This window comes from Coturnix japonica, unplaced genomic scaffold, assembly GCF_054131305.1.
Source record: "Coturnix japonica strain WE unplaced genomic scaffold, WE-NBRP24 Scf041, whole genome shotgun sequence".
Taxonomy (NCBI): Eukaryota; Metazoa; Chordata; class Aves; order Galliformes; family Phasianidae; genus Coturnix; species Coturnix japonica.
The window spans coordinates 1,622,379-1,647,046 of record NW_028188944.1 but is presented as its reverse complement, the minus strand read 5'-3'; the positions used below and the strand labels follow the sequence as shown (position 1 = coordinate 1,647,046).

At 47.5% G+C, this 24,668-nt stretch overlaps 1 long non-coding RNA gene across 2 annotated transcripts; it reads right to left on the bottom strand.

The window, feature by feature from the left end:
- Nucleotides 1-11,451: 11,451 nt before the first annotated feature.
- Nucleotides 11,452-16,061, bottom strand: LOC146752762 (uncharacterized). Of its 2 annotated transcripts, none has more exons than XR_014940401.1 (3): nt 15,550-16,061; nt 12,318-12,389; nt 11,452-11,877 (listed from the first exon to the last, which is right to left on the bottom strand). It is a non-coding gene; the product is annotated as an uncharacterized LOC146752762 (long non-coding RNA). The 2 variants fall into 2 exon arrangements; XR_014940400.1 differs by lacking the exon at nt 15,550-16,061 and adding an exon at nt 14,057-14,121.
- Nucleotides 16,062-24,668: the final 8,607 nt, after the last annotated feature.

Sequence of the window (24,668 nt, the reverse complement as noted above, 5' to 3'; positions counted from 1 at the left end):
TGAAGACTAGTGAGACTGTGGGTCCCTACTAAGTGAGGGGGGTGTTCTGGTAATGGGGGATGTTGAAACGGTGGAGATATTGAAGGCCTACTTTGCTTCTGTCTTCAGTGTAAAAGCTCTCCCTCAGGAATCCCAGACCCTGGAGCTTAGTGAGAGCATCTGGGGAATGGAGGACTTGCCTTTAGTCAAGGTAGAGTTGGTCCATGAGCGCCTAGGCCACAACAATTTTCAGAAATCCATGGGACCTGATGGGGTGCATCCATGCGTGCTGAGGGAGCTGGCAGAGTTGACTGCAGAACCACTCTCTATCATCTTTGAGAGGTCTTGGAGAGTGGGGGAGGTGCCTGAAGACTGGGGGATAGCCAGTGTCAACCCTGTCTTCAAAAAAGTGCATGAAGGAAGATCCGGGTAATTACAGGCCAGGGAGCCTCAGCTCTGTCCCTGGAAAGGAGATGGAACAGCTTGTGCTGAATGCTATCTTCAGACAGTTGGAAGAAAAGGAAGTTATCAGGAGTTGTCAGCATGGGTTTACCAAGTGGAGGTCACTTCTATAACACTGTCACTGGCTGGGTGGATGGGGGGAGAGCGGTAAATTTTGTCTACCTTGATTTCAGAAAGGCATTTGATACTGTCTCCCACAATATCCTTATAACAAAGATAAGGAAATGTGGGAAAGATGAGTGAACAGTGAGGTGGGTTGAGAACTGTCTGACTGACAGAGCACAGAGGGTTGTCGATGTCAAAGCAGAGTCCATTTGGAGACCTGTAAGTAGCGGTGTTCCCCAGGGGTTGGTGCTGAGTCTGGTCTTGTTCAGCTTCTTCATCAGTGACCTTGACAAGGGGATAGTGGCCACCCTCAGCAAGTTTGCTGATTATACAAAGTTGGTAGGATTGGCTGACACGCCTGAAGGCTGTGCTGCCATTCAGTGAGATCACACACCAGGACTGTACACACCAGGACAGTTTGGGGAATGAGCTGCTGGAGAGGAGCTCTGCTGAGAGGGACCTGGGCGTCCTGGTGGACGACAGATTGACCATGAGCCAGCAGTGTGCCCTTGTAGCCAAAAAAGCCAATGGCATACTGGGGTGCATTAAAAAGAGTGTTTCCAGCAGGTCGAAGGAGGTGATCCTCCCCCTCTACTCTGCCCTGGTGAGGCCTCATCTGGAATATTGTGTCCAGTTCTGGGCTCCCCAGTACAAAAAAGACAGGGATCTCTTGGAAAGAGTCCAGCGGAGGGCCACAAAGATGGTGAAGGGCCTGGAGCATCTCACCTATGAGGAGAGACTTAGGGAACTGGGTCTGTTTAGCCTTGAGAAAAGAAGGCTGAGAGGGGACAGGATCCAGGTTTATAAATACCTGAGGTGTGGGGGTCATAGTGGTGAGGCGAGACTCTTTTCAGCAGTGTGTGGAGACGGGACAAGGGGAAACAGACAGAAACTGGACCATAGGAAGTTCTGCACTAATGTGTGCAATAACTTCTTTATGGTGAGAGTGACAGAGCACTGGAACAGGCTGCCCAGGGTGGTTGTGGAATCTCCTTCTCTGGAGATATTCAAGACCTGCCTGGATGCCGAGCTGTGCGACGTGGTGTAGGGAACCTGCTTTGGCAGGGGGGTTGGACTCAATGGTCTCTGGAGGTCCCTTCCAACCCCTACAATTCTGTGATTCTGTGAATATCATGGGGTGGTTTGGATGGGGAAAGACTACCCCTTTGAATGACCTTTTGTCAGGGCATGTCCTGGGATTCCTAGGATCCTCAAAATGCAGCACTGCTTCTGTCACTGAAAAATGGGGCCCTGTGTGGGACGGAGGGAGGGTCCATGAGTCCCTGGCCCACCTGACTGAGTATTTCCATGGTCTTAGCAAAGACATACTTACAACTTGAGAATGACAGCTGCGTTCATGGTGGCATGGCCACTGCTGATGGCCTTGAACTGTCTGAACATAACTGAAGAGGCTCAGGCTGATGCAAATCAGCTATTGAATGACAGTGTTGAAAAACTGGAAAGACAGGTGGCAGTTTTGATGGGAAAAAAACCTAATTCAATCATTCTCCTATGGAAGATCAGTAACAACTCTCTGGAGGACCATGGGGACCCTGTACAGGGAATCTGTATAAAATGGACTCTGTAAATGAAGGCACTAAAAGATCAGATTTTGAGGTTCCATTTGGACTAGATCTATTTGAGATCTGACTGATTGTAACCCAAAAATGAAAAAAAAATGCAGGATAGGCTGGTGGGAGTGCCCTGACCAGTGTCCAACCCCCCAAACCCTGCTGCCCATTATACAGCAGCTGAACTGATGGATATAGTACAGTGATTTAGACAGAAACCAAGAGAGCATGCCAGCATAGCTGCTCTGGTTATGGGACATGGAGGCAGAAAGCACTGTGGTGAACGGACTAGAAATTTCAAAACTGACATCCATTACTACTCACCCTGCCCTCAGTCAAAGACTGTATGCTCTGTCCAACATAATGAGGATAGCCATTTGATCAGTGAATGATTTATGGCTGTGTGTCATATAACATGGCCGAATAAGAATGACATACCATTAAATATCAGCCTGTGGTCCTCTATGGAGGACTAACAAAATTATATTAGAGAATTAGGCATGAAAGAGGCAATCTATGAAGATGATTTTGAGAGCCCAGTCAATAAATTTTTCATCAGGAACGAGGGATCTCATCCTACAGCCATCACCTTTACATCAGGATGGGTCTATGTTATCCATACTGAACCCCCCAGTGGCCCTCAGGTGCTGTAATACAACAGGCTGCCCAATTGATGGGGAGACAAGAGTGCCTACGGCCAGATGCAGGCTCTGAATGGTGGTGAAAAGGTCAGAGAACCATCTGCTGCCATGACTTAGGCGTCCAGCCCCTAAGGTAATCCAGTCTGGACCCATTAGGGTCTTGAGACAACAAATGTTTAAAGACCAGATTAGAGCAGGAGTTCAGTTTAAAAAGATCGATGGACAGCATAATCAGGAAAAAATAACTGTTAAACAGGCCCAAGCACTGAGTATTTTCAGTCCAACCTTTTCAGCCAAACTAGATGTGAATGTAACTCAAGAAGGGTCTGGATGGGGGCTCTGGCAGAGCCAGAGTTCTTTGTGAACCCCTATGAGGTTTTGGTCACAGGTTTGGCATGGAGAAGAATAAAGATACATCACAGTTGAAAAGCATTTATTGGCTACCTATTCTACACTACAGGTGGTAGAACCAGTAACTCAGATTTCAGAGGTTATCGTTAAACAACAAGGCCAGTCCAGGGGTGGGTAAAAGATCTAACACACATCTCTATGATGGGGGTGGCCCAATCACAAGCAGTGGTGCGCTCAGTTGTTCTGCTTGCCTGCTCCTCAAGGAGTTAGGAGAAATCTGTGCCTGTTGCGTGTTCGAGTGCATGCGCAATGCCATGTGGAGGGCTTATCGCAATAAAGATTGGCGGATTTGCTGCGTAGACCGGTCAGAACTCAGATCTGCGTTGTGCTTCCTGCGGCACCAAACGCCCACCAGTGGCAGTTCCGTGTATTGGCCAGCAGGTGGCAGCAGAGACCACGGAAAGAACGTCTGCGGGACAGACCCTGGGGATCCGTTCTCTTTTGATTATAGGGGAAGAACACAAAGATGGAAGAGGAGGGAAGGGGGAAAAAAAAAAGAAAAAAAGAAAAAACCAAACCACAGCAAACAAATAAAAACTTCTCCAAACGTAGCAAACGTGAATCTCTGTCAATAAATAAATGAGTAATTGAATTGATGTCTGTTTCCCCTCTCCCCCGCTCCCCCCAACTTCCGAGATGAAAAAACACCTGGTATCAATTGGACAGATGCACACAGTGAAGCCAGGGATGGTCTGAAACGCAAAGCAGCTGAGCAGCTTTTAGAAGAAAACAGAGTAGTAACAACTTCTGTACCTACATTCACCACTCTGAGATCCTGTCTGGGTCACCCAAGGCTTGTAAATAACCACTGGGTCGATTCTGATGTCGAGTGATTTGTTGTCAGTTCTCTCATGGTTCTCCGGTCAGTTCTCCGGTGCCAGGATCTGCCACAGGGCATTCTGACCACGGGCATCATGTTTCTACGCTGCCGCCTGCATTTAACAGGCAATGGGACTGCCCAGCATGTGCAAGGCAGCACCTCTTTCACACCACCAGAATGTTTAAGGCTGTTGGGACTGTTGTTAGCGTCCCATTAACACTGAGGCTAGAGATACCCTTAGGATTGACATTACTATTAGCATTACTTTGATGGTGCCCTATCTGGGTCATTTCCAGGGGATGTCAGGAGTAAGGCACAGTGTCAGGAGAAAAAGAACAGACTCTGTTACTTTATAAAAGTGATAATAGAGAGAGTTCATTGGAAAAAATACAACTCTTAAATAATACAAAGCATGCTTCTGATTGGATGCAGGCATCATCTGGGCTCTGATTAATATTACTCTTAAGGTAAAGATTATTGTTACCTTAATGATTGTTTTTGTATTATGATCAGGGTTAAGGTTCCTTTTGCTACAAACTTCTAGCATCATTTTTGTTGTTACATTTGGAGTTAGAGATGATTTTAGAATCAGGGTAAGGGTTAGGATTAGAGTTACATTGCGGGTTAATGCTGTTATCTCTACAGTTCCTGTGAGGGTTTGGGTCTGGGTCAGGTGTTTAAAAAATGAAATGAAAAAAGCATAAAAAAAATATATTGAAAGCTTCAGATTTCCTTAATCTTTGTGGAAATCATATAATGTGCAACTCAGATCTACCTCTTCGTGCAGTGACTGCCTGTAAATTTGCTAGAGCCTAATATAATATGGCCTTGTGCTTTCCGCTAACTCACCTTCATTTCATTTTCATTACATTTGCTTGGTAGTCAGATTTTGGTGTGTGGATATTTTAAAACAATCTGACACTGGCAAAAAATTAAAAATAATAATTAAAAAAATGCACGACAGCATCAATTGTATCAATTTTTATAGATAAGAAGAACAGTTTTCCTTAGTTTTCTGTGCCTCTTTACTTTGTTACCCTCTCCCCTTGTGTGAGAAACTCTCAAAGTCAAAGATTTCTAGTTAGGCAAAGATGGCAGCGATAGCAGCAGTGCTTATTCATTATTGCAATACTGCGCGCACATCCCCTATTGGCAAGGGAGAAACTGCACACCAGTCAGTGAAATCAATTCTGTTCTGTGCCCTAAACCCAATGCAGGTGATGCTCTCATGGCTCTCATTGGTTGAGCATCTCAGGCTCACACACTCCTCGAGACTGTTGCTAGGATTCATTTCCATATAAGGTCAATTACCAACCTCTTGTTTTTAGGTTTGCCTTGTACTTTTCTGCGGACAGAGCAGGGCAATGTTTCCATAAGTCAGTACATTCATTCTGTCCTGTGCTGGGCTCTACCCACCCTGTATTTATCTTGTGCTTGTCTCAATTCTCCCCATGTCAGAATGCCCCCAGTCTGAACTTAACTCTGTTCAGCAACTTTCTTGTTGGAAAAACTACTTATACAGCTGTTTTACAAGAGGGTTATACATTCAGTTAGGGCCTACACTATGTACTGAAAATACTGGAAACTTCCACTGCAAAAACACAATCTACCTCTCCCATCTGTGCAGCCTTGCAGACCCAGAGCATGCCAGGTTATTTCTGCTTTCATAGCATTTGCATGCTGTAGGGTGAGCAAAAGGTTCTGCTGCCTGATTCTTCTGCAAGAGCTGCCTACCGGCAAATGGTTGCAGGGATGGAGGATGTGAAAGAAAGCATTTGTCTCCACAAGAGCATAGTTACATTCAGTGCAGAGAGTGTGAGAGTCAGGTTGGTGTGGAAAAGCACTGACACGCTGGGGATGATGCAGTGCTCATATGTCTAACACTCACAGACACTACTGTCAGAAGGATGGTGCTGTGTTGTGCTTCTACCTTTGGCAGCCCCTGGAGAAATGCTGTGGCACACAGAACACCTTTGTATTGCACTGACTGCTGCCATGCAGCATGGATTTAACACACCAAATCCAGAGGAGCATGACTGCATCTAACTGCCCTGAGAAAAACTACTGTAGCTGAAGAGATGAGGAGGCAGCTGCTCATCTGCAGAACAAGCAGTACTGCCAGACATTGGGCCAGGTGAGCACCTCCTGCTGCAGCGTGATGATGACAGGGCTGGAGATGATCTGCAAAGCCAGCTTAAAAGTGGGAGACATGAGTCAACATGGCAGGAGGACAGAGGTGTTAGGGAGCAGCCAAGGCATCAAAGAGTATCAAAAGGCTTTAAAAGGTATCAGAAAGCGACAGCCAGGAAGACTGGGATTATCATGAGCAGCAACCTGGATGCTAGAGATTATTTGCTCCCATACAAAATGGTAGAGATCTTGCTGCTGACATCCCAAAGCCATGCAAAATGGGAACCCAGAGCTCTGCCTGCACGAACCCCACAGCCATAGCATTGCAAGCTGAGCTGCCTTGCTGTTTGTTGCATTCATCCCAATCCCTGTGAATGAAGACTCGGAATGCAGCCAAGGCGATGATTGAGCATGAGAGTGACTTTATTCAATAAAAGACAGGAGGGCTTGAGAGGTCAAGGGTGAAGATGGGACTCCTCTTGTCAAGATGTGAGTGGCTCAGAGCTGGTGCTGCTGCCTGGTGCCTGGGACTGGCAGCCTGACTCTAAGTCCCCATCTAAGATGCTCAGCTTCACCTCACTGATGCTGCCCTGCTCCTGCATGGTGGTGCTGCTGTTGGGGCACTCGGGCTGTGCTTGGGATGGGCAGCACTGCAAAGGCGCTGGGTCACAATCCAGGCAGGTGACTGTGGTGTCTGGCAGGCTCAGGTCAGGAGCTTCAGCAGAGCCAGGAGATATGAGAGCATGAACGTGGATGAGCCCCTTGTGTCCATCACTGTTACCATGTGGAAGGCTGTCATCCGAATTGCAGCGATTTGTGCTTAATAAGAACTCTCCATTGATGGAAACACACTGCACATCACTACTTGGTTTGGATCATTGGGGTTGACAAGGGCTCAAATCACCTAGGAAGGCACAGAAACACAAGGGTTAGTGTGAAATGTTTGCAATTTCAATCATGAAAGAGGTTGTTGATATTTGGTAGTAGAGTGGCGGCAGGACGAAGCAAATAGGCTTGAAGCAACAGAGCCACTGTCTTGAAAGTGATCCTCGTGCAGGTCCATAAGTTTTGACTCTGTCTGGACTTCATATGGGGCAGTATGACATCACAAAGGGGTGATATGATGTCACAAAGGGGCATTATGACGTCACAAATAAGCATTATGACGTCACAAAGGGGCATTATGACTTTAAAAAGGGGCATTATGACGTCACAAAGGGGCATTATGATATCAGAAAAGGACATTATGACGTCACAAAGGGGCATTATGATGTAACAAAGAAGCATTATGACGTCACAAAGGGGCATTATGATGTAACAAAGAAGCATTATGACATCACAAAGGGGCATTATAACATCACAAAAGAACATTATGATGTCACAAAGGGGCATTATGACATCACAAAGGAGCTTTATGACGTCACAAAGAGCATTATGACGTCACAAAGGGGTATTATGACATCACAAATGGGCATTATGATATCAGAAAAGAACATTATGATGTCACAAAGGGGCATTATGACGCCACAAAGGAGCTTTATAATGTCACAAAAGGCATTATGATGTCACAAAGGGGCATTATGATGTCACAAAGGAGCTTTATGACATCACAAAAGAGCTTTATGACGTCACAAACGGGCTTTACGACGTCACAAAGGAGCTTTATGACGTCACAAAGGAGCACTGCGACGTCACAAAGGGGTATTATGACATCACAAAGGGGCATTATGACATCCGAAACTGACATTATGACGTCACAAAGGGGCATTATGATGTCACAAAGGAGCTTCATGATGTCACAAAGGAGCTTCATGATGTCACAAAGTGCATCATGACGTCAAAAGGCGCATTATGACGTCAAAGGGCGCATTATGACGTCACAGAGGGCATTATGACGTCACAAAGGGACATTATGACGTCACGAAGAAGCATTATGACATCACGAAGGAGCTTCATGACGTCACAAAAGGACATTATGATGTCACAAAGGGGCATTATGACGTCACAAAGGAGCTTTATGACATCACAAAGGAGCTATATGATGTCACAAAGGGGCATTACGACGTCACAAAGGAGCTTTATGACGTCACAATGGAGCATTATGACATCACAAAGCGGCATTATGACATCAGAAAAGGACATTATGACGTCACAAAGGGGCATTATGACGTCACAAAGGGACATTATGACGTCACAAAGGGGGCATTATGATGTCACAAAGGGGCATTATGATGTAACAAAGAAGCATTATGACATCACAAAGGGGCATTATGACGTCACAAAGGGGTGTTAACATCACCCTGTGCCCAACTCCTCTCTACCTCCTATTGGCTCCCTCTCCCACCAATCCCCGCTCTCCCCTCCCCTTAGCCCCGCCCCCCGCCCCCGTTAGGCCCCGCCCTGCCCCTCACACCCCACTCCCTGCCGCCATCTTGCCCCGCTCCACTCACCCACCTGCCCGGTGTCGCCCGGCCCGAACCGGGAACGGCTGAAGGGACGGGGAGGGCAGCAGAGATGGGGACGGGGTCTAGGGCGGCCATTCTGAGAGACAGCCCTTCTGAGGGCTGAGCTGCAGGGCAGTGGAGAAACCCATCCGTGACCAGGGTCACATCAAAGCTGCATGAGGCTGTGTTACTAAACACGGTGCCACACGGCCTGCAAAACCATGCGGGGGGGACAAAACATGGCACGTACCTGGCAGTGAGATCACCTCAAGCTATCTGCAGCAGTTCCTTGTCGCTTTGCTCGGATGAAATGAGAGCAAAAGCTGCACCAAGGCAGTGGGTGGAGGGCGAGGAGAGGAGAGAGAAAGAGCAGGTCAGTGAGCAGGGCTAAGACAGTCATGGAATAACACACACAGCACAACCGTCCCATCCACTTGCTGCAAGTCATGCTGAGTCTCAGGCTACGTGATGCCTGTCCGCCCAGCAACTTTACGATGCTTCCACAACTGAGCAAAGAAGAGCTGCACCAAGCCCTTGGATGATGGATTCCCTGCTCCTGCTGGCTTCAGCCTTCTGCATTCCAATTCCAATCTAAACCATTCCTGCGGTGGTAGTACTTGAATCCTCATTTGGGGCTGGACCTCAACAGGTCAACACATCAGAAATAACACAACGTGCATCTTGAAGACGTGTCTCAAAGCCCAGAAAATCCAACTCTCTGACCTTGGCACAATTCACCAACCAAGAGCCAGGCCTTGACAACTTGGCTGATCTGAGCATGCGGGAGGGGGGCAGACAGTGGACCACAAGTGTCCATTTCCACTGCAGCTCCCTGTAGAGAACAGCACCAATCAGCAGGCGTGAATCAATTCATTCACAAGCTGCACAATGACTCTGTTCTTTACATGATAAAAAAACACACAGAGATTCCTGACCAAAAAGTTGGGAGTTAATAACGACCAAAGAGGTTCCTGTTCCTACGCCTCATCCTCTCACCCCAACTCCTGGGTGATGCCCACAGGCTTCAAGTCAGCTCTCAAATCCACTGAACTCCCGTCACGGAACTCCATCAAAAAGGATGTCACACATGTGACACTTACATACATGAGAATGTATGTATCAGAAACACTGATGCCAGCAGGAGCAGAGAGGCGATTGTCCCCCTGTACTCAGCACTGGTGATGCCACAACTCTAATTCTGTTTCCAGTTTGTGGCCCCTCACTGCAAAAAAGACACTGAGGCATTGGAACGTGTTCAAAGAAGGGCAACAAAGCTGGTGAGGGGTCTGGAGCACAATGGAGCCATATGAGAAGAGGCTGCGGGAGCTGGGAATGTCCAGCCTGGAGAAGAGGTGGCTCAGGGGAGACCTCATTGCTCTCTAAAACTTCCTGAAGGGAGGTTGCAGTGAGCTGGGGGTCGGCCTCTTCTCTCATGTCATTACTGATAGAACTAGAGGGAATGGTTTCAAGCTGCGGCAGGAGAGGTTCAGGCTGGACATTAGGAAATATTACTTCTCAGAAAGGGTGGCCAGGCACTGGAATGGACTGCCCAGGGAGGTGGTGGAGCCATCCCACCTGGGGGTGTTCAAGGAATGACTGGATGTTGTGTTGAAGGACGTGGTTTATTGGGAGCTATTGGTAATAAGAGAACGGTTGGACTGTTCTTTTAGGTCTTTCCCAACCCTGGTGATTCTATGATTCTGTGATTCATACACTAAGAAGCAAGGAGAGGCTCTTTTGTTAAATCTTTCAATAGAGAGAAGAGTTGATATCTGCTTCTCCCAACAACAGAAACACGGAAACAACTTTCCAAGCCCACCTGCCATACAGTAGGCAGAAAACGCACATTGTAAAGGAGCACGCACATCCCCTCTGGCATAAGTCGAGCCCAAAACCCACCTTCAGATCTCTGTGCATTTCCCTTGTTTTACACCAATGCAGCCTCGCTGCAGCTCCGTGGGTGTCACACAAGGCCTGCATGTCCTCTTTCTCCGCAAACCCCACCCTTAGGCCTTGCTCTGTGAGGATTGACACCTGAGCAAAAACAAGCACTAAGAACGAGAGTAAAGCACACTGGATTCGCCCTGGCCTGGCCCAAGCCACAGTCCTACCAGACAGACCCTGGAATGAAAACTGCTCCACAAACCACAGATGGACACCAGCACACAAGAAGTTGATCGGATACAATCCCATGCAAGCACCAAGCCTCCTAAGGAAGCTCTTTGCCATCAGCTCCTTCATCGCCTTTCCTTCTCACCTCAATCTTAAAGTGGCTTCAACATCTGCCAGCACGTCTTACCACGCACCTGCTCATCACACAGTGCTTCAACAGCAACAAATTTGCTTCCAGGGCCCTCCTTCAACTCACTGTGCTAACACTCATGATTCAAATTACACAGAAATCCTAGCAGAAGTTCTCAGTGAGAACTGCACCTAACATTCCTCCTTCTACAAGCAACAGCCACAACAAGTGGTCATGAAAATGCTTTCATCAAAAAGAAGCAGAGATGGCACGGCAGGACAGATGTACTCTGTGTGCACGTCTGAAGCCTTTTGAGAACCTAGTCGTTCTTCCTGCAGGACCCCTGTCTTCTGTTAAAAGCTGAACGGTCCCCAGAGCACCTGTTTCCATCAGCTGCCACCATCCAAAGCAGCCAGCCTTCTTACAGTCACCTGGCCCAAACATCCCTTTTGCTCTACACTTGATTCACAGAATCACAGAATTGTAGGGCTTGGAAGTGATGGGAGCTCGGCATGCACACCATCCTTCCAACAGCACATCCCAGCAGCAAGGGATCACAGCGCTGGCACAGCTGAAACAAAAAGGGTGTGCGAATTTCCTGTTAGCACTCAGTGTAAACAAATCTACCACTGAGCAACACCGTGAGCCCCCACTCACCTCAGCACAGGTCAACCTGTAACCCCAGCCTTCCCCTATCCATGTGCACATGCACACCCGTGTGCCACCCTGCCTGCTTTGCACACCTCCATGCACACACCGCATCGTGTGCCCTCCTTTGTATTCACAGACGTGTGCAAACCACCCCTGGGAACACGTACGTGCCTACACCTTCCACAAACACCCCTTTGTGTGCACCTGTGTGCAACCCAACTCCTCAGCACACGCACACGTTTGTGCCACCCTGTCCACGCACTCACCACGTGCCCTCCAGCATCACTGCTGCCTCCTCTGGTACCAGACCTGCAGATGCTCCAGAGCTCATTAGCATGGACTTCCTTCCTCCCCTCAGCAGCTGCTCCTGCACTCACCTTCATTCCTACTCAGATACCGGCTGCTTCCAGCACCAGCTGACCTGCAAGACACAGAAAGGAAAGGTGGGAGTCATGCAAATCCCCAAGAAGCCCAAGGCTGCATCACCACCACGTATGGCAGCCTCAGGAAGTCAGCTGCAACTACAGACTTTGTCAGAATGGAAACAGGAATCGTCAGTTAATTGTGACCTCTGAACTCATTGCCACCATCAGAAACAGGCACTGAAATCGCTCACTTCACTGCAGCTGGTTACCTCCTGATTTTGGGAAAATGCAGACACGGAATTGAAGGACACCAGCAAAGTGACATCTACTTCATTGCAGGTGGTTAAGCTTGGAAGCAGGACTTGAGCAAGAAAAGCTTCTCAGCTCCTTGTAAGGCACTAAGTGATGGGATGATTTCCCATCCCTGCAGAAATCCTGACCTCTGCCACAGGTGGCTGAGTGACACAAAAGCTGTGTCCTTGGTTCCCAGCCTTACCTTCTCATGTCGTTCATCTTGCTCTGCAGCTCCTGCTCTGAATAGTCTTCTTATATTCCCACATGATGTACCCTGAAATACATCATTTAGTGAGTCTGAACAAAACATAAGACATTAATTGGAACTATGAAGAAATGTCTTTTGCACTTTACTTGGAGAATGTTCCATCCTATAACTTCTGCTCTCAATTGTAACACATGATTTTTTATAAAAAGAAAGATAACAAGTCAGCTCTTCAGTGTGCACATTGATGAAACTTGGTGAAATACACCTTTAAGAAAAGGTAATTTGAAAACTTCAATATTCTTATCAGAATCTCTGCTATTAGTTACCGTTCCAATGTTCTGATCTGATGATGTGTCTCTCAGAGCTGTTTTGTCACTCCCCCCCTCAAATGCACTTCAAGTGCTTTAGGAGCATCACTGGAATTTTGAATAAACTCGATATATCTTAGCAAAGCTGCTACAGCTGCACAACTGAAGTACTTTGGAAAAAAAAGAAATCTTTAATGAACGCTGAACAGTGTTATTTAATTATAATCCAGGTAATTAAATTAATTAAACCAAGGAAATCACCTTCCAGTCACTCAGCTCTCACCAGGGAAATCGCTTCCCTGCCAAGCAGATGCAACCAACACAAGCTGCTACATCACTGTAGGGCCCCACTGAGTCTTCCCAAGGGGTCTCCAAAGGCTTCCCTGTTGACTTCTGGGAACCTGGGAACACTCACATGGAAGCCAGTGCCCCCTAATGTGCCCCAGACGTTTCTCAGGGCCCCACAATTAGCTCTACAGACATCCAGACATGCCCCAGAGCAAGTATGTGTGCTGTAGGGAGCCCAAGAGACATTCCAGAGCACCCTAGTACTCCTCAGTGCACTCATGGATGCTTCACCTGTCTCTAAATATGCCCTACTGGACTTTGTTTTCTCTTCTGGAGCTTTCCTTAGTTCTCAGCTTTGCTTTCTCATGCCATTTATCTCGCTCCACAGCTTTTGCTCGCAATATTCTCTCTTGCATTCCCACCTTCCAACAGAATCACAGAATTGTAGGGGTTGGAAGGGACCTCTAGTGATCATTGAGTCCAACCCCCCTGCCATGGCAGGTTCCCTACACCACGTCGCACAGGTAGGTGTTCAGGCGGGTCTTGAATATCTCCAGAGAAGGAGACTCCACCACCTCCCTGGGCAGCCTGTTCCAGTGCTCCGTCAGCCTCACCGTAAAGAGGTTCTTGCACACATTTGTGCAGAACTTCCTATGCAGAAGTTTCAGCCCATTACCCCTAGTCCTGTCCCCACGCACTACTGAAAAGAGACCAGCCGTGCCACTGTGCCGTGCCCCCACACCTCAGGTATTTATAAACCTGGATCAAATCCCCTCTCAGCACCGCCAACGACAACCCTCTGCACTCTGCCAGTCAGACAGTTCACGACCCACTTCACTGTCCACTCATCTATCCCATACTTCCTCAGCTTTGTTATAAGGATGTCGTGGGGGACAGTATCAAAAACCTTTCTGAAATCAAGGTAGACTACATCTACCACTCTAGCCCCGTCCACCCAGCTAGTGACATCTTCATAAAAGGCCACCAGGTTGGTCAAGCACGACCTCCCCTTGGTGAACCCATGCTGAGTACTCCTGATAACCTCCTTATCACCCAGTTCTCTGGAGATGGCATCCAGCACAAGCTGTTCCATCACCTTCCCTGGGACAGAGGTGAGGCTGACTGGCCTATAATTACCTGGCTCTTCCTTCTTGCCCTTTTTGAAGACTGCAGTGACATTGATCATCCTCCAGTCTTCAGGCACCTCCCCAGTTCTCCAAGACCTCTGAAAGATTACAGAGAGCAGCTCAGCAATGACCTCCACCAGTTCTTTCAGCACCCGTGGATGCACCCCATGCACCCATCCCATGTATTTATGGACATTAATGTTTCCTAGGCAATCACAGACCACCTCTTCCCTGACTAAAGAGAAATCTCCTATTGTCCAGACTCTCTCATTAACCTCCAGGGTCTGGGATTTCTGAGGGAGAGCCTTTTCACTAAAGACAGAAGCAAAGAAGGCATTCAGTGTTTCTGCCTTCTCAGCATCCTCTGTTATCAGAACGCCTTCCTCCCCCCCTTGTTTTTTGTTTATTAGCAAACTATTAATATACTACAAAATAATAGCACTAATTACTAAGTAACATCACCATGCCAGCATCCCGACCACCTGCTTTAGAGATTTCTCCTTCATTTTGTGCAACACTTCAAAAACTGCAAAGGAAAAAAGCAAGTACAGAACCAGGACACCACTTCCCTCAGGATTTTACAGTCTCATTCATGTCTCACAGATGGAGGCCCTGACAACAAGAGCTGTGTCTGTCCATAACAAGGACTCACCTCTGCAGGTGCAGGGGCAGCTCTCAGAGAAGCCTTCTTCATTTCTGCTTTCTTCTCTTTTTGTCTTTTGACTGGGAGGTGGTGTTGATCTGCCTGAGGGAAGGGAGGCCCCTTCAGAGGGATCTAGATAAGCTGGATCAACCTCACTGGGCTGAGGTGAATGGGATGTGGTACACCCAGGCCAAGTGCCAGGTCCTGCACTTTGGCCACAATAACCCCATGCAGCGCTATAGGCCTGGGGCTGAGTGGCTGCAGGACTGTGCAGAGGAAATGGACCTGGGGCTGTTGGTCGATGCTCAGCTGAACATGAGCCAACAGTGTGCCCAGGTGGCCAAGAAGGCCCACGGCATCCTGGCCTGTCTAAGAAATAGTGTGGCCAGCAGGAGCAGAGAGGTAATCATCCCCTTGGACTCAACACTGGGGAGGCTGCGCCTCAAGTCTTATGTTCAGTTTGGGGTTCCTCGCTACAAGAAAGTCATTGAGGCACTGGAACTTGTACATGGAAGTCTGTCCCTTGAGTAGCTCCCATTCATCATCAGCTCCCATTCTGAACCCCACTGTGCAAAACAGCAAAACTTCTACTGCAAATGGCTGCAGTCACCAAAGCTCAGCCCACTATCCAGGTATCAGCCTTCTCCCTTCTGTTTTCCATCTTAGCCCATAGTTTTGCTTCCAGAAATGGAACTCCTCTTTAACAGCCAAAACACAAACTAATACATCACTTTCACTGCTCCTTCCCGCACCCCCATAGGAATGGTTACCTGACATCCCCTAAAGCACAGCACCTGCTCACAAGTATCATTCAAACTCTATTCTTTCATACTTCTTGAGAGAGGACGGTAAAAACTCACTTATGCATGGCGGTAAGGACAGTCTGTCCCCATCACATCCCTCTGTGTGCTGAAAGCTGCCATTGGATCTCTTGCAGCCTGCTGGCTGCTGCTCACAAACACAGGGAACTGCACCACACTGATTCTAAAGAGAGAAAGGAAGAAACTCTGGTGGGAATGAGCACCCAAGGTTTGCAGAGATGCTCCAGATTGTGACAGAGATGGAATATCAGAGTGCTGGGACATGATTGATCACTAAGGAAAACACTTGGAAGCACATTCAATCTGCAGAAGCTGTAATTACTGGGCACAGTCAGCTTTCCTATGGCTCATCTGGAGGAGGCGGGTGGTCTCACACATCTGCTCAGGGGCTTCAGCTGAGACACTTGCACAATGCTGGGATCATTCTGATGGAAACTATGTCTTCAGATACCATGGTTAAATCCATCCAAAATGATCAAGCCGAGCCTTAGCTCTTGAGCAGCACTTCTTCCCCACCCTTCACTACTCCAAGCAGCTCCAACAAACTTCTCAGAAGAAATCCAGGCCAGCACAGACCTGGAAGACCAGAACCAAGTGCCGTTTGTGGGACGGCAGTGCCCACTCCTTGCTTCCACCCTGCTCCAGCAGGTTAAGGAGTCTGAGCCTCACTGGCCTTTGACAGCTCAAGACTTTCAGCACTTCATGCCAACATTTCTCACTAAGATACACCTCAGGCATTGAATTCTCTTCTCACTACCTCCTCCCAGTCCTCTCCTAGGAACAGAAACCATTCAGATTCTACAGCAAACTACAGCATCTGCACTGCAAGAGCACACTGAACCACCTGCAACAATGAAACATGGTTTTGGAGAGTGGGTTTGAAAACACACCTTTAGACAGCTGTCTCCCTGTAGCCAAAAGGAAACCAAGCAGCAAAAGAAGAGTCCAGCCTGAAACATGCCCATGCTACTAGCCCAGGTTTTTCACAATGAATGTAAAATCCATCCTGTTCTTGAGGTAACAAATGACCAGTGGGTCTCCCTTTGCTCCACCCCTTCTCCTTCAAAGCCAGAAAAAGAAAGAAAAAACAACCAGAAGAAACCCAGACGTACCTTTCCACACACAGAGCAGAAAGTGGAACAGCAGTTGGTCTCCTTCCTGAGACATGGTGGGGAGCATCCCAGAGGAAGCCCAAGTTCTTTGCTTCTCTCCACAGGGACTTCAAGCACTATTGGCAAGAGCTGCTTTGGTTCTTTCTTCAACTGCTTCCATCACCAGAATCTCCTTTGGAAAAGAAACACTAAAGAAAGAATCAGCAAATGAGAAAGAATGAGCAATAACCAATTTCCCAGCTTTCTTCTGACATGCAATTAAGACTCACGACTTGGGCAAGGTCTTAAAATCAGCTGGTTACAAGAACTGTCCCAAAATATATCCAGCTTCTGTACAGCTGCCGTTATTTCTGTCAGTGAGTGTAATCACAGAATCATAGAATGGCCCGGGTTGGAAGGGACCTCAAGGATCATGAAGATCAATCGCCTCCCTGTCCCTGCTGGCCATCCCCTCTTCTGATGGAGCCCAGGGGACCATTTGCTCTCTGAGCTGCAAGAGCACGCTGATGGCTCACGTTCTGTTTTTCATCCACCAGGACCCCCAGGTCCTTCTCTGCGGGGCTTCTCTTAAGGACTGCTCCTCCCAGGCTGTACAGATGCCTGGGATTCCTCCAGCCCAAGTGCAAAACCTTGCACTTTGCTGTGTTGAACCTCATTAGATTCACCTAGGCCAACCTCTCGGTTGAGCTCCCTCTGAATGGCATCCCTTCCTTCCACTGCATCAGCCGCACCACTCAGCAAACAGCAGAGGGTGCACTCCATTGCATCATTGGTGTCACTGATAACCATGTTAAAAAGCACTGGTCCCAAGACAGACTCCTGGATGACACCACTTGTTATCAGCCTTCACCTGGACATCGAACCATGAATCACCACCCTCTATCTGTGGCCTTTCAACCAATCCCTTATCCACCAGGTGGTCCACCTGTCAAATCCACATCCCTCCAGTTTAGAGATAAGGATGTGGTGGAGGGCCATGTCAAAGATCTCGCTCAAGTCCAGGTCAATGACATCAGTTTCCTTCCTTTTGTCCACAAATGCCGTCACTCCATCATAGAAGAGCACCAGATTGGTTAGGCATGGCCCTCCCCTGCTAAAGCCACGCTGGCTGTCTTGGATCACATGCTCATTCCTTATATGATCAAGCATGTCTTTGAGGCAGATCTGTTCTTCAGCATTTTCATCACAGTTCTACATTTGAATCAAATAATTGGTGTTGCTGCCACCAAGAAAACCTCTTTGTCTTCTACTCCTGCTGCAGCTTTCACCAGAAGCAAAGGGAGAGGCCACCTCCTAGATCCAAATTTTAAGAAACCAACACCCAATAGGTGCTATCTGAAGTAAAATAGGAGAGAAATCAAGATGACTCTTCTGCATCCAGCTTGGATCACTCCCTCACTCAGGCACACCACCATCAGATCAAGGAGATGCTGCCTTCAGCTTAGAGATTGTATGGGAAATCACACCTTGAACCTCTGATTAATCAGCTGAGGCAAGTGTTGGGTCAGCTGCGGGAGCACAGGTGAGAGTAATGGAGCTGTGCTCACAGAAGGGGTGGACCTCAACTCCACCTCCTCTGAGACCTCATTTAAAGGCTGACCACCACTGAGGCAGCATCTCTTGGAGATTGCTCCCCAGTTGAGACTGCCTCAGCTTTCTGGTCAAAACATCGACATTGGTGAGTTTTCCTTTGCTAACAACCTTTGACTATTTACCACCATCTTGGTTAACATCTTTTTATTAGCCACCCTTACAGACACCATAAGGGTTTGGGCTTCCAAACTCTCAGCAAGCATTTGGATCAGCCAGCTTCCTGCTGGGGAGCCCCCTGCATCACTGCTGCCTCCTTTGGTACCGTACCTGCAGATGCTTCAGAGCTCATTAGCATGGACTTCCTTCCTCCCCTCAGCAGCTGCTCCTGCACTCACCTTCATTCCTGCTCAGATACCGGCCGCTTCCAGCACCAGCTGACCTGCAAGACACAGAAAGGAAAGGTGGGAGTCATGCAAATCCCCAAGAAGCCCAAGGCTGCATCACCACCACGTATGGCAGCCTCAGGAAGTCAGCTGCAACTACAGCCTTTGTCAGAATGGAAACAGGAATCGTCAATTAAGTATGACCTCTGAACTCATTGCCACCATCAGAAACAGGCACTGAAATCGCTCACTTCACTGCAGCTGGTTACCTCCAAATTCTTTTACTTTTAGGAAAATGCGGACACGGAATTGAAGGACACTAGAAAAGTGACATCTACTTCCCCATAGGTGGTTAAACTTGGAAGCAGGACTTGAGCAAGAAAAGCTTCTCAGCTCAGAATCACAGAATTATCAAGGTTGGAAAAGACCTAGAAGATCATCTGGTCCAACCGTTGCCAATACTTCCCGGATAAATCATATTCCATACATCACATCAAAACGTTTCTTGAACACTCCCATGGTCGGTGACTCCACCACCTCTCTGGGCAGTTCATTCCAGTGCCTGACTACCCTTTCTGAGAAGTAATATTTCCTAATGTCCAGCCTGAATCTTCCCTGGCGCAGCTTAAAACCATTCCCTCTAGTTCTATCACTGATTACTCGAGAGAAGAGGCCAACCCCCAGCTCACTACAACCTACCTTCAGGAAGTTATAGAGAGTTATAAGGTCTCCCCTGAGCCTCCTCTTCTACAGGCTGAACAATCCCAACACCGTCAGCTGCTCCTTGTAAGGCCTGTGCTCCAAATCCCTCACTACCTTCGTAGGTGAAGACATTCCAGAACCGCAAGGTTTTCCTGCATGGAGAGGCTCAAAACTGAATAGGTCAGACCTCCTCCTCTCCATCATTGCTGTCACGTGAAAGGCTGTCCTTGGAACTGCAGTGACTCATGCATCCTAACTGCACTCCATTGATGGAAGCACAACGTGCATCATCGCTACTTGCCGGGGTGTTCCTGCACTGGCAAGGGATGGATTCACCTGGAAAGAGTAGATACACAGCAGTTAGTGTAAACTTTCACTATCCAAGGAGGCAAAGGCTTGGTGCTGCCTGTCAAGCAGGTTTCAAGCAGCTTGCGAGACTCATTTGGGAAAGACAAGTGTCAACCAAAGATGTCAGGCACGGCTCGAACGCAGGAATACAGAAAGAGGTACAAGCCCACTGAAAGCATGAATTCTACCTGTGTTGCTGACAAGCAGTGTTTTGAAAGCTGGATTTGCACCCTTACCTGCCAGGACCAAGACTTCAGCTTCAGAGGGCTCCCTGGCACTGCTCTGCAGTTGGTTCTCGGCCACAGGGGATGGTTTGCCCAGGCAGAAGCAGGAACGCCAACTGCCAGCTGCTGACTCTGCCCTCTTACTGGGAGAACTTGGTCTGGAGAGAGAAAACAGAGCATGCTGTCAGTCGTGGTGCAGGGTGAGGGAAGAGCTGCACTGAGCCCTTGCCAATAGTTGCCTGTTCCCAGCACTACCTGGTTTCTGCTGAAACACAGCTTAGAAAAGCCCTCTGTTTCAAACAGCAGAGGACGCTTCCATTCCTACAGCTCAGCCCTCAAGTCCTGCTGGCTACATTTGCTTTTCTCTGGGGCTGGATTCTATATGAATTTGCTCTTGTCCCACATAACACAGCCAAACAACTTCTCAGCCTGACATTTTATTGAGTCTGGCCCTCCAGAATAATTGGTGCACTAACAAGCTCACAACATGCTTGATTAAAGCACGGAATTAAAAAGAAAGTCAGCCAAACAGAGGGTCACATAGAACAAGAAATGACAAATAAACACTCCTGAAAGGCTACGTACTGCAAACAGAGGGAACGGTGCGGAACAGGCTGGGTAGGGTTTATTCCACATCGAGCACAACAAAATCTGCACTAAAATGGGATGGGGGAATTCCATTCCACCACCAAATACAGGTGTCTCCAAGAGGCAAAAAAAAAAAAAAAAGAAAAAGAAAAAAAAACCCAGAAGTTTGAACTTCAGAAGTTCAGTTCCTTTTCCCATTTCTGTTACTGTGAAGAAAATAATGCCATTTGTGTCCAAACTAAGGGCAAAAGAAATAAGTAACTCACATGACAAATGCACAGGTGTTGAATCTTCAGCATCCATTAAATCCAAGTTCCTTGTTTTTGTGGGTTTTTGTGTGTGTGTTCTGCTTTGTGTTGTGGCATTTATTTATTTATTTATTTTGTTATTTTTTAGTCAAAAGTTATTAGCAAAGGAAAACTCACCAGTGTCGATGCCTTGACCAGAAAGCTGAGGTAGTCTCAACTGGGAAGCAGTCCCCACATCCCCCTCTGCCCCCCCCCACAATGGCCACTCCCGCGCACTGCAGCTCAGCCAATCGGAGCCGGCGGAGCTGCCGCTGCCCAATGGGAGGCCGGGGGAGGCCGGCGCTGGGACGGGGAGAGGAGAGAAGAGACAGAGGCAGCACTGAGGTGGGATGGGCTGATGGGGAGTGCGGGGAGGACAGGGGGGTGTGGGGCTGTGGGGGGGCAGAGGGGGATGTGGGGCTGCAATGTGTCAGCGTCTGGAGCACAGGTGAAGGCAGCTGAGCTGTGTGAGCAGTTGTGTTTGAGTCTGGCTGCAGCTCTGTTAGACCCCACTGAAGGGCTGAGTGCCACTGGGAAAGGATCTCTGTGTGGAGATTGCTTCTACTAGAGGTAGTTCTATCAGACTGTTCTATAGAGCTGTGCAGGGGCTGTAAAGGGAGCTGAGGGGGACTGTAGGGGGGATATGGGGCTGTGGTGGGCCATAGGAGGACTAGGGGCTCTAGGGGGCTCTGAGGGTGTGTAGGGGTTGTGGGGAGCTATTGGAGGATATGGGCAGGTATGGGGCTTTAAGGGGTGGTGTATGGAGAGATAGAGGGTTGTGGGGGCCTTAGGGTGATATGGGGCTACTGGGGGCTGTCGGGGGCAAATATGGGGAGAAATATGGAGTTGTAACAGATTGTGGGGGTGTAGGTGTGGTATATATATATCTATATATATAGATCTGTCATTGTCTTCATTCGAAGAAATCTGAAAATAAAGAGTCCCAGCTGATAGTAAAGACTACCCAGAGGGATGGGATGACCATATGGACTGTGCTGAGGATGCTTTATAATGTGTGATAAACACTGTGAAGCAGTGTTGCTCCAGGAAATGGCCCAATACGACACAGAAGCAACTTTAAATATCTTCCAGTCACAAGCTGTTCATATCTAATGTCTATTTTACCCAATGTTTTCCAGTTCCAGAAGCAGAGGATGCCTTTATCAACAAGCAGAAGGTGCAGAAGGAGGTGAAGGCTGCACCAACAGAAAATGCCACGCTGAGCTGCGAGGTGGCCCAGGAGAAGACGGAGGTGAAGTGGTACAAGGAGGGGAAACTGATCACCTGGTGCAAGAAGTTCAGGGTGGAGTCAGAGGGCAAACAGCGTCGGCTGGTGGTGAGCCAGGTGGAGAAGAAAGATGCAGGGGAGTACAGCTGCGAGGCTGCTGGCCAGAAACTCACCTTCAAGATTCATGTCACAGGTAAGACAGGTGTTGTCTGAAATACAGCAGAGAACAGTAAAGTAAAATCTAGTTTCTATTATACAGTGATCCAGTTGCAGTAGTCTGTGCTGAGGTTTTTTCCCTAGACTTGATTGCCTGGGTTTGTAGAAAGTATTTGGTTTTAGTATGGCACAAAGACCTGTTTCAGTCTGTCTGTAGAATAATAATTACTGATATATGTACAGTGGAAGCAATATTCAAGATATTATTCAAATCTCTCCTGTGCCTGAGGTCCCAAACTGTAATTCCTGTTCACAGAAACATTTGACTAAGATAAGTATGTGCAGTGAGGCTGGAGTGCATGTTGTACGTGCAGCCTTTCATGGCAGGAGAAGCAGGAACTTCTCCTAGTAGTACACTGACTTTTTACTATGCCTTTATGTTGGAGGCTGCATCTGGATAGGTGAGTCTGCTACTCACAGTAAGAGACCTGGTAGAGCTGACTATTCCCAGAGCTCAAAGCAAAATAGATAGCTGCAAATAACACACAAAGAAGAAAGGACTGCATTGGTGAGCATATTTCCTTTGTGCCTTTGACAGTCACAGTTGTGGCAATGGTAGAGGCCATGAGGAGTCTGTTCAGGAAGCCAGGAGTACTGTTCTGGGTCATGAAAAGGCAGCCAGTGATTTGACTATCACACGTTTATGTGTTTTGATGTTTCACAGTGGGTCTTAAGTAAAAGGAACTCAGGTTTTGGTTGCCTGCAGGACAGATGTTCTTTTGGGTTCAATATGTTTGCATAGTGACTTGCAACCATGGGACTGGTGTTCAAGGACCCTCTTGGTTCCTTCAGTTCCTCGGTTCTTTCTTGCCTAGATTTGACACTTAGTTTTAACAGAAGAGCTGATATTCTCTAGTGAAGGCTATTAGTTTGGGCACAAGTGGTAACCTAAACCTGTTCCAACCTGTACATACAAACCTGCAAGATGGTCTCATTTCAGTCCCTCAGTCAATACTTTTTCTTTTCTTCCCTCAGAGCCAAAACCTGTGTTTATAAACCAGGAGCAGGTGCAGAAAGAGGTGAGTGCTGCCCTGGCAGCAAGTGCCTCCCTCAGCTGTGAAGTAGCACAGGATCCAACCGAAGTAAAATGGTACAAGGATGGAAGACTGCTTGCCTCCTCCAGAAAGTTCAGAATGGAATCTGTGGGCAAAACACGGCGTCTGGTTGTGGAGCAGCTGGAGAAGAAAGATGCTGGAGAATACATCTGCGAGGCTGCTGGCCAGAAGATGACCTTCAAGTTGGAAACAACTGGTGAGCATTCGCTTTGGGAGCACTAAGCAGCTTTGGTGGGATGTGGTTGGGGTGGAATGGGTGGTTTCATTGACATGAGAGAACAGGCAGTGATGCTGTGAAACCAGTTGGATGATGCTCAGCCTGGCCATGTGCCTCAGAGCTGTTTGCTCAAGGAAGCCAAGTGTAGTTGTGGGTTTGCTCTCAAGAGCACAGTTTGGTAGGGATGAGTTGGTGGTTGGACTAGATGACCTTAGTGGTCTTTTCCAGCCTTAGTGACTCTGTGGTTCTCTGCTTCAGGAAAGACCTACTCGCTGACTTACACACGCGTCCAAGTCAAGGATGCAGCAGAAATAAAATCTATAGCAGAAAAGGCAGAATCTTGTGCCCATCTTACAGTTAAAGGTAATTATGCTTCTGATGATCATTTTGCTTAAATTATCTTATGTTATAAACCAGCTAACATCCTTTGCTTGAATGTCAAGGAAGTTAAACACCACCAGGACCTTTCACAGAAATAAATACTCCTACCTACCTACCTTTCTGCCCTCAAAATATCCAGCTTGTCTTTTGGGATTTACTTTTGCTAAGTAAAACAGATTATTTTCTTAGGAGGTTGATTTTCTACCGCTAGACTTCAGATTTATGTTTGAACGTTGAGGGATAAAAAACATACCTTGTCTTTTTCTTCACTTTCTCATGCTGTTTGAAAAGAGCACAGAGTTTGCTTGTTTTTTTTACTATATACAATGTTAGGGTATATATATGATGTTAAGTGTGATAAAGAAAAGGGAGACATTTGAGTTAGCACACTATTCAAGAGTTCAGTCCCCAGCTTCGTAATGCGAGGAGTTTGATATCGGGGTGGGAAGGTCATGTTTTGATTTGGATGTTGGACTGGGAATCAGAAGATCTGGGCTCTCTTCAGGTTGTCAGTCATATTGTCTGACTTCTTAACAACATTCCTTTCTTTCTAGTATTTTTTAATGATGTTTTAAGGCATTTTGAGCTGATAGGTGTAGTGTTCATGTGCAGTAATGCTGACATGAGTAAGTAGGGTGATAATGTAAGGGTTTTTTACATTCCTTCTAAATCTCTGCTTTCTCTCCTTCCATCCTTCTTAAAGAGCAATCCATTAATCTAGTAAAGGAGCTGTGTGATGAGGATGTGACTGAGCCTGAAGAAGCCAAATTTGAATGCGAGATATCCATTCCTTCTGTGAAACCTCCCAAGTAGTATCTACGTGGGGAAGTCTTACAGGCTGGCAGAAACTTGATTATGCATTAAGAAGGCACCATCCACCGGCT